This window comes from Enhydra lutris, unplaced genomic scaffold (genome assembly GCF_002288905.1).
Source record: "Enhydra lutris kenyoni isolate GAN:26980312 unplaced genomic scaffold, ASM228890v2 scaffoldscaffold3, whole genome shotgun sequence".
NCBI classification, from domain to species: Eukaryota; Metazoa; Chordata; class Mammalia; order Carnivora; family Mustelidae; genus Enhydra; species Enhydra lutris.
The window spans coordinates 77664337-77679529 of record NW_019154087.1 but is presented as its reverse complement, the minus strand read 5'-3'; positions in this window follow the sequence as shown (position 1 = coordinate 77679529).

The following is a 15193-nucleotide window of genomic DNA, read 5'->3' as shown; positions in this document are numbered from 1 at the left end:
GCGCGAACCCTCTCTGCTACCATTAAGCAAGGACTTCCCGCAGGGCCCGTCTGGCTGGAGTAGCACTCGCGGCCCGGGAGGCCGAGGGGCGAATGCTTCTCTTTGGGATAGGTGCCACTGCATTTGCTGGGCGCACTGTCAATTTGGAAACGCGTGTGGCTGCAGTCTCACATTTTCTGCATTCAGGGCCTGGTGCGGGAGATAGCCGGCCTCCCTGTTGTGGACGTTTCCCCAGACCAGACTGTATGGAGCAGTTCGGTGACAGTGTAGTTGGCTACATATGGTACTAGATTTGGAACAGACACCCGGAATATCCTAATTCACTAGTACTAAGGCGCATTCAAGAATTGGTGGCCGCGGTCACCCGGGTTTTCTCATGCAAATCCCAGTCGACGTTTTAATTGTAAATCGGAGTTCCAGGACCTGGTTTTGAGAGGGGCGCTAATGAAAGAGAAGAGTAGGTAGGGTTGTGTGTGTGTGTGTGTGTGTGTGTGTGTGTGTGTGAGAGAGAGAGAGAGAGAGAGAGAGAGAAGAGAGCAAGCGCAGGGACAGATGGAAGCAAACGCTCACACGGCGGGAGGGTGGGGAGACACCGGGATGGGGTCCTCGTCCACTCGCATAAAGCCCTCGCAAGTCTCCAGCCTCAGGTTTCTATCCTCCCGAGTCGGGCCCCGCGTCCCTCGTTCCCGGGAGCGGGAAGGACAGAATGCGCGGCTCCAGGTGGAGTCTTTGCCCGCGGCCCCAGCACTTGGAAAAGCCAGCCTCTGCCCCGGGCCTCCTCGGAGGGCGCCGGTGGTGGGACCTGATCCCGCAGCTCCTCCCCCGGGCTCCGCGCGCCCCAGCCCTGCGCCTCCGGCCTGACGGCGGCCAGCCGAATCGCCTTTCTTTCCTGCCTTCCCCAGTGAGCTCACTTCCTCCCAGTGCGGCTCCCTTGCGTCAGCCGGAACCGGCTCCTGGGCCCGCCGCAACCGCGGGGCGCGCGGACTCGGGGCGCACGGGATTCCGGCCGCCGCGCCTTCTACGCGCCCCTGGATTTTCTTGGGGCGACGTCTGTGAGCGGAGAGAAGTCCTACTAACAGGAAAGGAGAGGTTGAAACCTCTGCGAAGACAGGAAGTGGCTTGATTCGTGGCCAAACTTAGAGCGCGGGCAGGAACGCAGTGAGAGCGAGGCCGGGCGGGGAGATCCAGCGTGATAACCCCTTGACTCGGGCCCAGCAGCCTGCGTCTCTCTGCTTTCCTTTTTTTCTCCCCCTCTCCCTGTCCCCTTGTTTCTTTTTTAGTTTTCACATGTGTTAAAAAATTCATATGCCGGCAAGTTTAAAAAGCAATTTCGCATTTTAAAGTCGGCAGGAGCAGAGGGAGAATTACAAATAGGATTGGATTTAATTAGCTGGTAATTCTCCTCTCATGCCCCCATAATTAAACAGAGATTCTAGAGCTGCTTCAGGGCTCACAAGTGATTATTACAAGCATATTTTACATTTACATTAAAGTGCTGTCCCCGGGGTGTAATCCAAGATCTGGCTCCATTTATTCGGTTTTCGTACCTGAGCGCTGAAGCCAGAACGTTGCTCTCCAGCTATGTTGTGGGATGGCTCGTGGGGGCTGTTGTTTAGTTTCCTTGGCTGATTTTTAATTTTGTTCAGTTATGTTTCCGGGGCGTAAAGAAAGATAGCTGAAGGCTGGGGGAGCCCTCAACCTCAGATCCCACGGAGAACTCACGCCAAAAGAATTAAAAAAAAAAAAAAAAAAACCTTTTAAAAGCGTGAAATTGTGCAAAGTTCAAAGCCACCTTGGTGGTTCCCCACCACGCACAGAGAGGGCACACCCAACCCAAGTATGCGCGATCTTCAGCCCCAACAGCGGACCCGATCTGGTCACCCTATGTGGGTGGACTCTGTTTCCCTATAGAGATCCGGAAGCCCCGTTTCGTGACTATTCAATATCTCTACTCCCGCGATCTCTTCTCCCCCATTTCATCTTTTTCTGTCGGGGCCATGTACCAACCTTCCTTCCTCAGCGATTCCCTGTGAATCGTCGTTAGTTCCCTAACCGAGCCACAGCCTCTGTCCAGGGATACAGCCCTCCCCGAAACTCCAAAAAGGCACTGGAGAAGGCCTGGGACCCCAGTCTCCCTAATACGGCGTAGAACTACCACCACCCCCACCCCCGCCACCGCCAAACCCCAACGCAGCCCTCGCGCGCTCACCTTGGGACTCCGCGGTGCTAGCTGTCCCCCACCCCGCCTCCACCGCCTGACAGTTTCCAGGCTCCAAGAGAAGCGCGTGTCCGTTTTGTCACCAGATCCACGAAGGCTTTTGATGAGAACTGCTTCCCTTTTGAAAACACCATTCCCTTTCCCCAAGAGAGAAGAATCTATTCTCCTGGACTGGTTTAAACACACACATACGAAAAGTATCTCTGTTGTGAAAACATCAGCCTTTAATAATTTCTTGGAGTCGAGTAAAGACTTTCAGGAAATGATGGAGATAGGCCTGCTCAAGTAACCCATCCCCCAGATTGTCATTTCTCTGGCTACCTCTTCTCTTGCCTGGCCCACTACATCACTTTTTCTTTTCTGAAAAACTGCTCTTAAGCAACGTACTTCTTATTTATGCCTTTATTTTAAAAAAGAGATCCCTGGAAATAACAACCTAACCAGAGGAGAGGAACTCACCACTCCCAGTGTCACTAATTAGTGGCACATGCTGGCTAGGTACAAGGAGCATCTTTGAGCCCGAATCTTCTCATCTGGAAAAAAAAAAAAAATGACTAGAACAGATAAATTCTAAAGGTCTATTTCCAGTCTTAAACTCAATACTTTCAAGACAAAAACTTTTCTCCTTACTTCTGAACTCTCTCTGTGTGTGTGTGTGTGTGTGTGTGTGTGTGTGTGTGTGTGTGCCTGTATGTATATTTCCAGTAAGTGGTCTGTCCAAGACGCAGATGAAGAGGACATTTTAAACTTCTAATGTGCCCTCTTTGGCTGGTTCCTCCCAACCCAGCCTTTCTCGCTGGGCATGGAAAGAGAACAGGAGGGATAGATCTCCAGAACACAGTCCACTTATGGTCACATGATTCATTAAGAACCTTAATCCTCATCTGATCTGGCCAATTCAAGCACCGCCAGTGAAACCTCATAAACCCAGCCAAGAGGCTGGCCAACATATGCATGCTCTAATTAGAGTTATTGTGGGCCTTTGGCTTGCAGTCTGATGAACAGCTCCAGGGCTTCAGGGGGCAGAGGGTTGGAGGTCCTTTCCACCAACCAATGCCCTTTGGTCCTACCAGGGCATCAGTTGAACTCAGTGGGTGATCTGAAAGCTAGTCCCCTGAAAGCTAACCACAACCACTACGACTGAAAGCTGGCAGTGGGTCCCTAAGAGAGACAGGCAAGAATCTGTCCAAAGGAGGTAAAAAGGGTATCAGCAGTGAGCTTTTCTTATTATTAGTGCATCTAGTTTTACTATGAGAGAGAGGGAGGAGAAGCCCAAAGCGAAAGAAGAGAAATTTTTAACATTTATACACTTAGCAACCCTCTCCCTGAACACACACACACTCAGAGTAATGACTACAATTTATTAAAAAAAAAAAAAAAAAGAAGTTAAAGATGCTTTCCACCCCTATTTACAAGGATAAGGGAAGGCGTGGTGAGGAGGCGCATGCGGGCTTGAGCCAATTTAGCAACCACAGTTCTGGACAGGTACCAGGAAGTCACAGAGCACCCTAGATAGCAGAACTGGCTCCATCCCTGGTGGGGACTCTGTGCATGGTACTTTTTCTACAAAAGGTGTCACGGAGGATGGTCAAGGTCAGTCACTGCCAGCCATCAAAGACCTTTGAGCCTCTCTCAGAACCGCTCTGATGTAACTGAAGGTGTTTTGTATAGGGAGCAATCAACTCTGGCTTTATCTTCATCTCTCCTTGAACTGTAAAGGGCAAAATACCTAAGGTCTCTCAGGTCTACATATGCTTACTTATTACATTGCCAAACTTATCTGTTGTTTTGTAATACCTGTGCATATCCCAAACACTTTCCCCATTATTTATAACCCATTCAAGATATCTGCAGGCTAGAACATCGCAAAACCTCCCTTAGAGTAGGAGAGAATTTGTTACTTATTTGATGCATAACAATGTAGTACTTTCCAATGTGTCCCAATGTGTTTGCTTCAAAAGATGAAGAACCATACAAAAAGAGAGAGAGAGAGAGAAGCCACATCCCTACAACTCTAGAATGTTACAACCTCACTCTTTCTGCTTGCTTTCCTTCCTTCCCTTCTTCCCTGTTTCTTTATTCTTTGAACGCAGTCACAGAGAAAAAAAAAACAACCCAGTTTGGAACTTTAGAAATCGTGTGTTCTGCATGTGCCCCATCTTCTCTTTCCCAGATACTTTTAATTACAATCGGGAGGCATCTTACACCCTGGCCAGATTGTATTTGATGAGAGCCTCTTTTAAAATTCTTCAAAGCTTCCAGGGATCTTCCCCCACTCACTGCCAAATCCTCTGGACCAGCAAAATGGATACAAAAGGAATAATTTGCATCATTCTAGATTCATAGAAATTATGTTCCTATTTGCTTTTCTATGCTTAGGAAGCTTGGGAAGGATGTTCAAGAAATGAACAGTGGGAGAAGCACCTGGACAGATAATGAAAGAGAGACTATTCACACGTACATTTTGTAGATTTTGAACCATGAGAATTACTGCCTATTCATTAGAATTAATTTGATCAGGATATATATGAAAGATGTTAGATGCTAACTATATTTAGAGATAATATCACCCATTAGGGAGGAGGATCTAAAAGATCTAGAAAAAAAACATGAAATAATCTTTGTTTGCTTAATTGGTCATAAGCTAGAACTATGATTAGAAAATAATATTTTATGCAGATATATGCAGAAGTATAAAACTTTAGGTGAGGCAAAATGCACACTACTCCTCTCTTCCAATATCTCTCTCCTATTCCCTGATGTGAATATATGTCAGTTTAAAGCTATTTGCTACTCAAGCTAAGTCAGGTTTTACTGGGAACACAGACTGGCTGAGCCCTCAGTCCTAAGTAGAAAGGTTAAGCTAGAACACACTGTAAAGGACTGACGTTTCCTAATAGACACTTAAAAATGGACAATTTTCCTCTTTGTATGAGGAGGACAAGATCCTTTCCTAGAAATGGCTGCCCCTCCACACACATCCTTTCATTCCTCTGAGGGTGGGCTAAACACTTTGCCCTAGGACGTCTGCCCCTTTCCCTAAACTTTAACCAGGTGTAAAAGTTTTTATTAGGCAAATTCTACTCAGGAAACAATATTTTAAGCCTAAATTAAAAAAGGGGGGGTATAAATTCCTTTAGTGATGTTAACAAAATCAACCTAATTCCCCAGCACCCCCAGGTCATTAGATACCCTTGAATGCCAAAAAGACTTGGAAGTTCAAACTGCTATGCCCTTTAAAAAGTAAGCAAACAACTCCACCCTACCAGGGGACGCAGCTCTTCAGCTAACACTAGTGTTTACATCTCCTGCAGTTTTTCCTGTTGCATAGTCCCTGCTAGTAAACAACCTAAACCGATCTCATGGCAAAGGTCAAATTGCAAAATTATAAGGACTTTCATATTTAAAGGTATGCTATATAGAAAACCACATGGGGAATAATCTCAGTTCTACCCACTTGTGTTAATAAACAAATCTTCCCCAAACACAAAATCAGCCTTTTTCTGAAAACAGGTGGTTAACTACGTGATTTCCAAAGAGGTACTCTATATTGGAAATTAGGAGAGATTTCAGAAGACAGACCGGAAAAGAGAACAAACAATGTTTGTGAAACCCCAAAAGGTGGCATTTGGGGAGAAGGGGAGGGCAGGAAGGAAAAGGAAGGGAGTTGAAAGAGCCCTTGGTTTCCCCAGCTGCTTGCAGAAGTTGGAACATATGGAGCCAGGGTTTTCCAAAGATGACAAGGGATAGAAGAAAAAAAATATTTTTTCCCCAAGGCATGCCTTTCCCCCAAACAAAGATACATCTTCAGGCTGGAGACATTTTTTTCCTTCCAGAGGGAATGAGCAGAGGTCACTTAGAACGAATTGTCATAATTTAGTGAAAATAACGGTGATTATGGAAGCAACAGAAGGAGTCAAGGTGTTCGTGCTAAAAAACTTCAAGATCAGGCCTGGCCCAGAGTGGGGATATCCAAACAGGTTCTTCATATTTCACGTTTTATAGACAGAATTTTCCCTAAAGGATATACTTTCATTAGGTCATAAATGCACCAACAGAGAAGGGGGGAGAGAGAAAGGGGGAGAAAGGGTAGGAGGGGTGTGTGTATGTACATGCACGCGTGCGTGCGACTGGCAAGGGGGCGCCGGCGTTGGAGTACCTCCAGGGTGAGAGGTAGGGTCTAGGCACAGAGGTGTGTGCCACCCTGGGGGCAGAGTTCTGGGACGGTGACTTGAGACCAACCTCGTTGAGGCTTCCTAGGGCTTCTGCTTTGCCTTTTTAGTTCTTACATTTCCTTTGGGTTTCACCGAAGCGCCTAATTGCCCCACATCCAAGTACTTACTTGCCTAAAGGCCACAAGAAGGGGGTTGGGGGAGAGAAAGTGTTTTTTTCAAAAGTTTGTTAACAGTTTAACTCGGGGAAAACTTTTAGTTGGGGCCCTAGTACCTGAGCCTAGATGGCAATGAAAGGCGTTGTCTGAAGACTTTCGGGACCCCATTCCTGGAATGGAGAAGTTTACCTCTCTCAACACCCAAGGGATGCGACTTCGTGCTCTCAAAGGAGAATGCTCACCGTGTCTGGGCTCCCTGTTGGTGCCAGGAGAGAAGGCTGCAGACCCAGAGTTGCCCTGCCCCAGCTAGATAAGCCACGTTTGGCTTCTTTCAGCCCATTTCTTAAAAGTGAGTTGGAGTTGTGCAACCAGCATAGTTAGCCTCTACTGAGTCAAGGAGAATATTTAAATCCACGGCGCTGATTTCACACCTAGAAGTCGGTAGCAGTTTCGAAATTATTGTAAAACACCGCCGGGATGATATATTGTCTGTCTAGGCCAGGTTAGCAAGACACTGGCGCATACTCGACGTTTAGATCACACGCTGAAAATGCGGAGATGTTTCTATGGGGCTTTACACGTGACACAGAAAAACTGAACAATTCACTATTTCTCGTTTTTGATTACCTGTTTCTAAAGAAAGCATTGGCATCAAGGACGAGTTAGGTAATGTGAACTAAAAGGCTCGCAGGTCGCCCAATCACAGTTCGTTGTAGTTCAAGGAAAACTGCTTTTAATTGACACCGTGTATATTCCTCTGCTCCTCTCGAGCTGCCCCCAAGAGTATTTATTCCTAGGGCTAGAAACAAAACAACTAACCCGGTCTGCCGCATAAGAGAGCGCTCCAAGATGGACTGCCAGAGAAAGGCATTTTGACCCCGATGGAAATTAGTCATATTGACAGACGCCCAGGGAAGGTAAATTACCCAGCGCGCTGACGTTATGCAGAAGCGCGCCCTGTTGCGACTCTGCTGCGGCGCCCAGGGGCCAGAGGCTCCCTGTTGATTTCCCCAGATTCCGACAAAGCCCATCTTTGCTTCTCTGGGCCTAGGATTTCAGCGTGAAGGCACGGAGAGAGCTGTAAAAAGGTGCTAGAGAGGAACAGGGCCAGAGAAAACCAGAAAAAGTAGTGGGAAAGAGAAGAGCTGCGCCACAGCGCAGGCGAGCTGCGGAACTCGGAAGAAAACGAGCAAAATACGCAGGGGAGGGAGTGAGGGAGGAGGAGGGGGTGGAGTTGGGGGGGGGTGTGCTGAGAGGACCGCGCGGCTCTGGGCTCCCAGGTCCGCCACTTGGGAGGTCTCGGCCCCAACGCAGGCCGGGCCATACGTCCCCCCGGGAGGCTCGCCGCTCGGGCGGGGTCACAATTACACCTCGGCTCCAGGCGAAGACTTAAAAACCGAGTGGTGGGGGCTGCAGTCTGGAAGCAAGGCCCTGCGGTCATCAGAGGGGGGCCGGGCCAGCGCGCAGGAACTTTTTACAAGGCATGTGGGTACAAGGTGGGGGGGGGGGGGATCAAAATAAACCACTTTCATCCAGCGTGGGCCATGAAAATAAAAGCTACTTTATAAAGGGGGGGAGCGGGAGTTTTGAAATTTAGTGTGTGTTTTGCTTTTATATAAAGAGTTTTGTGGTTTTACCTGATAACCAACGGAGAACCGTGGGGGAAATAACTGCTAGGTTTTTGTGGGGGTTTTTTGTTTTTTTTTTCCGGAAGAGAGCTGCAATAGAAATTCACAGGTTTCTCCCAAATCAGCTTGTGTTCCAGGACTGCAAACAACTGCGCACATCCATATAGATCATTACAAACTGGGGACAATACACGCGTGACCTGTTTATTGTTGACGGAAAGTGGGATCCAGTGGTCCCACCTTCACTTTAAAAGTGAGTCCTTAAAACTGAGTCTGCAGAGGAGGAGGAATGGAAAGGGTCAACTAGTGTAACATCTCATTTTACCAGCGGCTGGACCGGAAGACTTCTCTAAGAGTAACCGGCTCAGGGTGCAAAGACCAGGCGAAATTCGCCCGGCCTCTGCAGTAAGGGCGTCCAGCCAAGCCGGTGCCCTTGTCTCAAAGGAAGGGACCCCACGGCCGGCCCCTCCAGGGCAGGGCAGGTCTGGGGGGAGGTGGCTACGGCCTCCTGGACTGGGGCCTCCTGTCTGCGGTATTTTTAGCTTTTCTCTCTGCTCCCTAGAGGCTCTTTTGTAAGCCGAATGGAGGCTCTCCAAACTGCCCTCACTGGGAGGGGGTGTGGGAGTAGGTGGAGGCGACTGCACGGGGATGTTGAAAGAAAAAAAAATTACTTGCGTTTAAATTAAAACAAAACTCTCTAGGTTTTGATCCTTACTGCCTTTTCGACCCTTGCCCCAGCCCAAGTCCGTGGGAACACGCCAAGTTCCATAATTAAGTGGACCATGGGGGTAAGGATGGGTGGGATCTAGATATAAGAGCAGAATCAGAGTGTCGTGTGCCTTCCTTTCTGCCTTTCATGCCCGCTCTTCCGTCCACTACTGCTCCCCTGGAGCCAGCCTAGGAACCCTCCGGAAGGGATGGGAGGAGGGGAGGAATCTCCGTTGCCTTCGAGGAAGCAGGGACACGCGGCATTTATTTATTTTTTTAAATAGAGACTTAAAGTAAGTCCAAATGTTTTTGCAACGGGGTTTCGAACCCAGTGTACGCCCAGGGATGCGAAACTCGGGACCCAGACTCACAAATGAACAGAAGTTTCTTGCATAGAAAGCCGGGTCTCACTGCGCCCCCTCTCACCTGGGAGATGCCCTAGTGTAGCTTCCCATCTGAGGCCGCAGCCAGGAGGACTTTCCCCGTCCCGCTTCTCCCCATCCCGGATCGGGCTGGGCCCCGCTGGCTCCCGTGGCTCGCCTTCACCCCACTTCCCGATCCCCGAACGCAGCCCCCGAACACACCCCCACCCCCTTCTCAGGCTCGGCGCCGCCCCTCGGAATTGCCCAGGCTGGGTGGATGGCGCGGCGCTGCGGAAAAGGGGAGAGAAGCGGCAGCCCAGCGCCGCCGCTCTCTGCTTTCGCCTTAGGTTCAATCCTCCCTTCTCCCCCACCAAACCCGCCCCACAGGAAGTGTTGGGCCTTGCGGTCCACCCCAGCTGCCTGCGGTGCTCCGCGTTGCCCCCGCATCCCGGACGCCGTGCCTCTACCCACCGGATTGCTTTCCTGGCCCCTCGGTGCTCTGTCGACGTCGCGGCGCTGTGGGTCGCGCGAACTGGAACAGCCAGGCCGGCCAGGTCCGCGCTCTTAGCAGCCGGGTAGCCCAGCGAGTCGAAGATGCTCAGAGGAGGAGGAAGTGCAGAGAAAAAAGAGAAGAGGAAGGAAAGGGGGGTGGGGTGGGGACCTGACACACACACACAAGCACGCAAAACCAGCTTTGGTGATGGACTTTTTCAGTTTCACACGGAGCGACCTGTAGTATCTGGAGAAGGTTTTTGAAGACGTTTAGGAGGGAGGGTGAGTTTTCTGCTGAGAAACTCAATCTGCCATACAGTAGCGGCCCCATCTGGGATCTGTCACTGCTGACAGCACCACAGGGCACAGACGTGATCTTCTGCACAGCCTGCACTCCCCGAAATACCCTCCTTAATCAAAGGATGTCTGCGCGCCGGAGCTCAGCTGACCGCGCCGGGAGCAGAACGGCCAGAGAATTCCACCCCCGCCCCCGCGCGCCCCCTCCCCACGGACACAGCCGTGGCCCCTCTCCTCTAACCAGAACATTATTAAAAGCGGAAAAGAGAAAGAGGGTGATGTCATTGCTCTCAGAAGATCATAAACGTAAAAGAGTCATCCTGTGAGAATCCCTGAAAATGACTTTAATGAATAATTTCAGAGACAGTTATGGCTTTGGGTAATTACTGAGCGGGAATATGAAAACCAGATTTGCAAAGCGAAGGCGATGGTCAGGCGGCCTGGGGGCCACTTTCTCCCATTAAAACTGCACCAGCTTTTCTTCACCGCCAAATTCCAGTTACAGACTTTAGATGTATATTTTTCCTTAAAAATAAAAGCAACAACTACACGTTTTTCTTTTTCCTGTGTTTTTGCCTTATCCTAAAGACAAAACTGTCAGCTCAAAGCATCGACAGCCCACTTTAACTGGAAGTCAACCGTGCAGGGGCTTCAGTGGCCATTGGCTTCCATCTTTTCAGGAAGGAGGTATTAATGGCCACTTTGATTTAGAATGATGTCTTTTTTGGCCTCTTCTTGAGGCAGTATACTTAATAAAGGTTGAAAACTCCTTCTGCCCCGTAAGAAATTGTTTGTTTTAAATCCTTTCAGCTGGTGAAGGAGCAAACAAGTGAACAGTGAATGACCCCACTTCTTACAGGAAAAATATCTGCAGGTCTCCTTCACTCTAGTTCTTGTTCCCCATGATGATTTGGTTCTACAGTAAGGAAAGATATTTTGAAATACTCCATCTGGTCACAGGGAAGCATCAGGTTGGGTCTAGCTGTTCATAATTAGTGGTGCATTAAATATACTATTTGAGAAAACTGGATTACTGGAGAGGAGGTTGCTGAGTACCCGATCTTTTATATGAATGGCTTAGCTGCTTGCAAGCCTGTCTCCTTTGCTTGGAAATATTAACTGGGATTCTCGGATGTGTGGCCCATGTGAATTCATTCTCTCTAATTCAAGTTAAAATTCATTTATGCTATATGCATGAAAGTATTGATAAAAAGTAATGTAGCAACGTGGGGTTTTGTTGTTGTTAGTTTTGAGTCTGTATCATTTGGAAAACTGCCTTTTTGCCTGAGTAGACTCCATTATTAAGGAAGATAATGGAGAAGCCACTTACCAGCACTGTGGGAAACTACATCCTGCAGCTATTACCTGCCCCTCCTCCCCAAAAGCAGAGTTAGGCCCCTCCTTCTCCAGTCATCAGAGTCAGCTGTCTAAAGCCTTCTCTATTCCTAGCCCCCAAGCCCTCTCCACCACCCCAGCTCAATTTTTCTTTTCCCTTCTGCTAGGGATAAAGCATGGGTAAAAGAGAGAGTCAAGCTCTCTCAAACGTGACATTTTCACTGACTTGGGAGGAAATGGTCCTCATCCGTTCTAGATTACATGAAGACACTTTAGAATTTGGAGTTTTGAGTTGCCTCAAAAACTGAAGAGAGGTGAACATTTGGGAAATTTTCTCCACTGGATTTCCTGTTTATTTTTGATATCCCAGGCCCCCCAAATAGATCTTCTAGTCGCTACTTTCAAATCACAGGCCATGAATTCTTTCCCCTCTAGTTAAAGTCACTGTAAATGCTGGCTTGGGCTTTGCAACCTGTGTGGAAGTAAATAGCTTTTTCCGAGTTTGTTTTGAGTCCTTGCATTGCCCAATTAAATTGAGGTGTAGGACTGATTCGTGGGATGGTCACTTTTCTCCCTGTAGAGACTTTAAATAATGTAGGCCTTGCCCTACCTCTCCTCCTAGATAAAGCCATCCTCACCCCTAGGGTCCAGTGTTCCACAGCAGAGGTTGACAGAGTGCCAAGAATGTGGGATCAGCTGAGGTGGGTGTGTGTGGCCTCAGGCATTGGTTCCTAAATCTTGAGGTGGGGGGGCAAGCTTTTGAAAATTGAAGATTTCGTTTATCCTACCTGACCTGCTGAACCAGGATTTCTCATAAATGGGTCGAAATGAGGAGTGAATTTATAATTTTATCAAGTTCTTCAGAGATATTGCATAACTAATGTGGTAAGCTCCAACCTACAGTATTCTGGAGTTGGATTCATCCCAGAGACCAGAACAGTGTCCCGAGACGCCAAAGGCGGAGGTCTGGAGTGTTCTCTTCCGGTCCAGGAATTACACAAATATACCTAGCTTCTGTTCTGGGCAACGAGATATAGTAGGGGACAAGAGGATGCCAGTCATTCTTGTTTCAGCCAAAGAGCACTCCCACTGGGGAAAGGGGGAGGATAAACAGAAGAAGGTCTAGCGCCTCCGTTCCTTAGGTCCATTGGACTTTACTAGCAGGTGCAAGACAGAGCCTCCGAGAGAGGCCTGTTCTGTAATAAGCGTCTGCCTGGCCATCTCATTAGGCAGAAACTCCCACTGTTGCTGCCCGAGGGCTGTGGGGGCCAGGCAAGGAGTGTGCGGGAAGGGCAGCCCTAAGCGCCGCCTCTCTTCCCTCTCCCTGCACGGGCACCGCGGCAAGGGCCGCATCTGTTGGTGTAGGAGAGCAGCACGCCTGCGCTGGGGTAGAGGAGCGCCCGCAGGTCAGTCAGGGCCGGCTGTGGGAGGCTTTTCCATGCTGAATGCACCAGGCGCAGCGAGTTGGAAAATTTAAAGTGAGGAGGGGGCCGACAGAAACTTTAACCGGCCCCGCCTTACCTCAAACAAGAAAAACAAAAACGTCTTCTGGGCTAAAAATACATATTTAGAAAGTCCCTGCGCGCAAGCAGGCGGTGCGTTCCAGCTGCCGGCCTGGCCCGGGGAGGACTTGGCCGCGCGGCCGCCGATTACACCCAACTCGGCTGGGATGGCTCCGAGCCGTCTGCCCTGACGTCAGCGAGGCTCCGGGCCCCGCCGCGGCGAGATAGGCACAGCGGCCGGGCGCGGGCGCGGCGCTAATCACTCCCAGATGTCCCTAATAGCGGAGATAAAGACGGACGGAGCGGCGGGGAATAAATTTGTAATCAGGGCTCTACCATCTGATCATCAAAGCGGACCAAATGCCGGGAGAATTTGAAGGGAATGGGTGGGTGTGGGGGGGGGGGGGGTGGTCACGTTTAGGGGAGAGGCGGGGGACGCGATCCTCGAAGGAAACTGACTTGGGCAGGGTGGAGCGAGAACAGGGAGAGAAGTCTAACTTCTGTGCGCGTGAGTCAGATACGCAGTGCACTTTAACTTCCACAAGACTGGCCGAAGCCGCTGAGCTGTTAGCGGCCAGGTTGAGCCCGGCAGACGGTTGCTGTGCGGAGAGTACTCGCCGGGGTAGAAGCTGGATGGTAAAGCTGCGCGCTCGGAGCTGTCAGTCCCCTGGAAACGTCGGACTGTTTCCTCTCCTTCTCTCGCCCTGCCCTTTCTAAACAGTTAAAAATACTTCGTTCTCCCACCTTCCCACCGCCTTACTGCCACCCCGTAGACGTGAACCCTACAGCTCGGCTGAGCTTCCTCAGGAAGGGGGATACTGGGGCCTCGAGCCCCAGTCTGAGGGCGTCTGCAAGGTCTTTCTCTTCGAGGGATCCGCGGGCTGCGACAGGCCAGGAGTCCAGTGCGTCGCAGAGATTTGTCAGTGCCTCTTCTTCATGCAGGGGTCTGGACGCTAGGATTTGGGCTGGGTGGAGGGAAGGCGTTCCCTCAGGTCAACAGATCCAGAAAAGACAGAGCCCAGGGTTCAGGTTCAGCCCTTTACGAGGGCTGACGCCACAAGCCTCCTTTGCAGATCATCTCGGCTTGGCACCTACCACCCAGTTCCTTTTCCAAAATCCAGGCGCGTGGGTGGGACTCGCGCGCAGAGAGAACGCAAGGCGGCTGTGGAAGAGAAAATTGCGAGCCGTACAGGCAGCGTTAGAAACAGCATTTCTTTAAAGCTACAGGAATAGCGGAGAGGTTTCCCGCGCTTTGTCAGACCCGCAGTACAAATGCAGTTCCGGCTGTTGTGGAATCCTTGGGCCAGTTTATTGTCCCCTGCACGCAGGACTCAAGCGCTCCCAACTGGCTCGGGTTCTCTCTGCAAAGTTAAAGTCTCCGAAGTAGCTCACAAGCCTGCCTCCTGCCGCTCCCCGTGGCTTTGATTTTGAGCTCACTCTCACCCTAGGCACCCCTTCCAGCGAAATCAGCGTGCACGGAACTCACCCTCCCGCTTCTTTAACAACACGTGGGATACCAGCTCTGTGATCCTCACCAGTAGCAGGCAGCGGCCAGTAGAGGCACAGGCCAGGGGGAAGGGATCTCGCCACCCTCCATCCCCGACTCAGGCGCACTTGCTACCCTTTCTGGAGCCAACGCTGTCCCCACCGCTGTCCCCACCTCATCGCAGGGACGACTAGGCCACCTGGTCCTGAGAAGGGCAGTGTAGGCCAGGAGGTCCACCCTTCGTAGGTGCCCGGAAGATTCGCTAGCCCACTGGGATGCTGGAGCTTCCCACCAAGCCTCCAGAGGGTGGGGCGGGATTTAGAAGGCAGGAAGAACCCCTAGTGATCTTGCTCTATTCTTCTCATAGTTTTGACCTGAAAAAATCTCTTAAAGCTGCCGTTAGTGTTTCAGTTGGGGGCGAAAATCCTAGAAAAGGAGTGTGCTTGGTCCCGCTCTCTTGAGCTTTCCAGATTACTTCCCAAGAAGTTGAGAATGGGTATGTAGGAAGGAACACACACACACACACACACACACACACACACACACACACACACACAGCGGCCAAGCCCTCTCCCCGCCAGTGCTTCGGGGTTATCAGGCCCTGGGCCTGTGCGGCGGTCTGGGGCCGGGGCCCTGACAGCCAGATCTACCATCAATTTACCTTCCGCCGCCCCAGCTTCCCATTTAGCTTTTAACGTCAAATCCTGCATTTTTGTCGGCTCCGGCCTGTCTAGAGAGCTTGTGATTTCGCTGCAGGAGTGATTGCTTTTAACAAAATGGCAGCAACCACATTATCCGAGCAATTAAAACAGAGGCCTTTTAGCCGGTCCCGCAA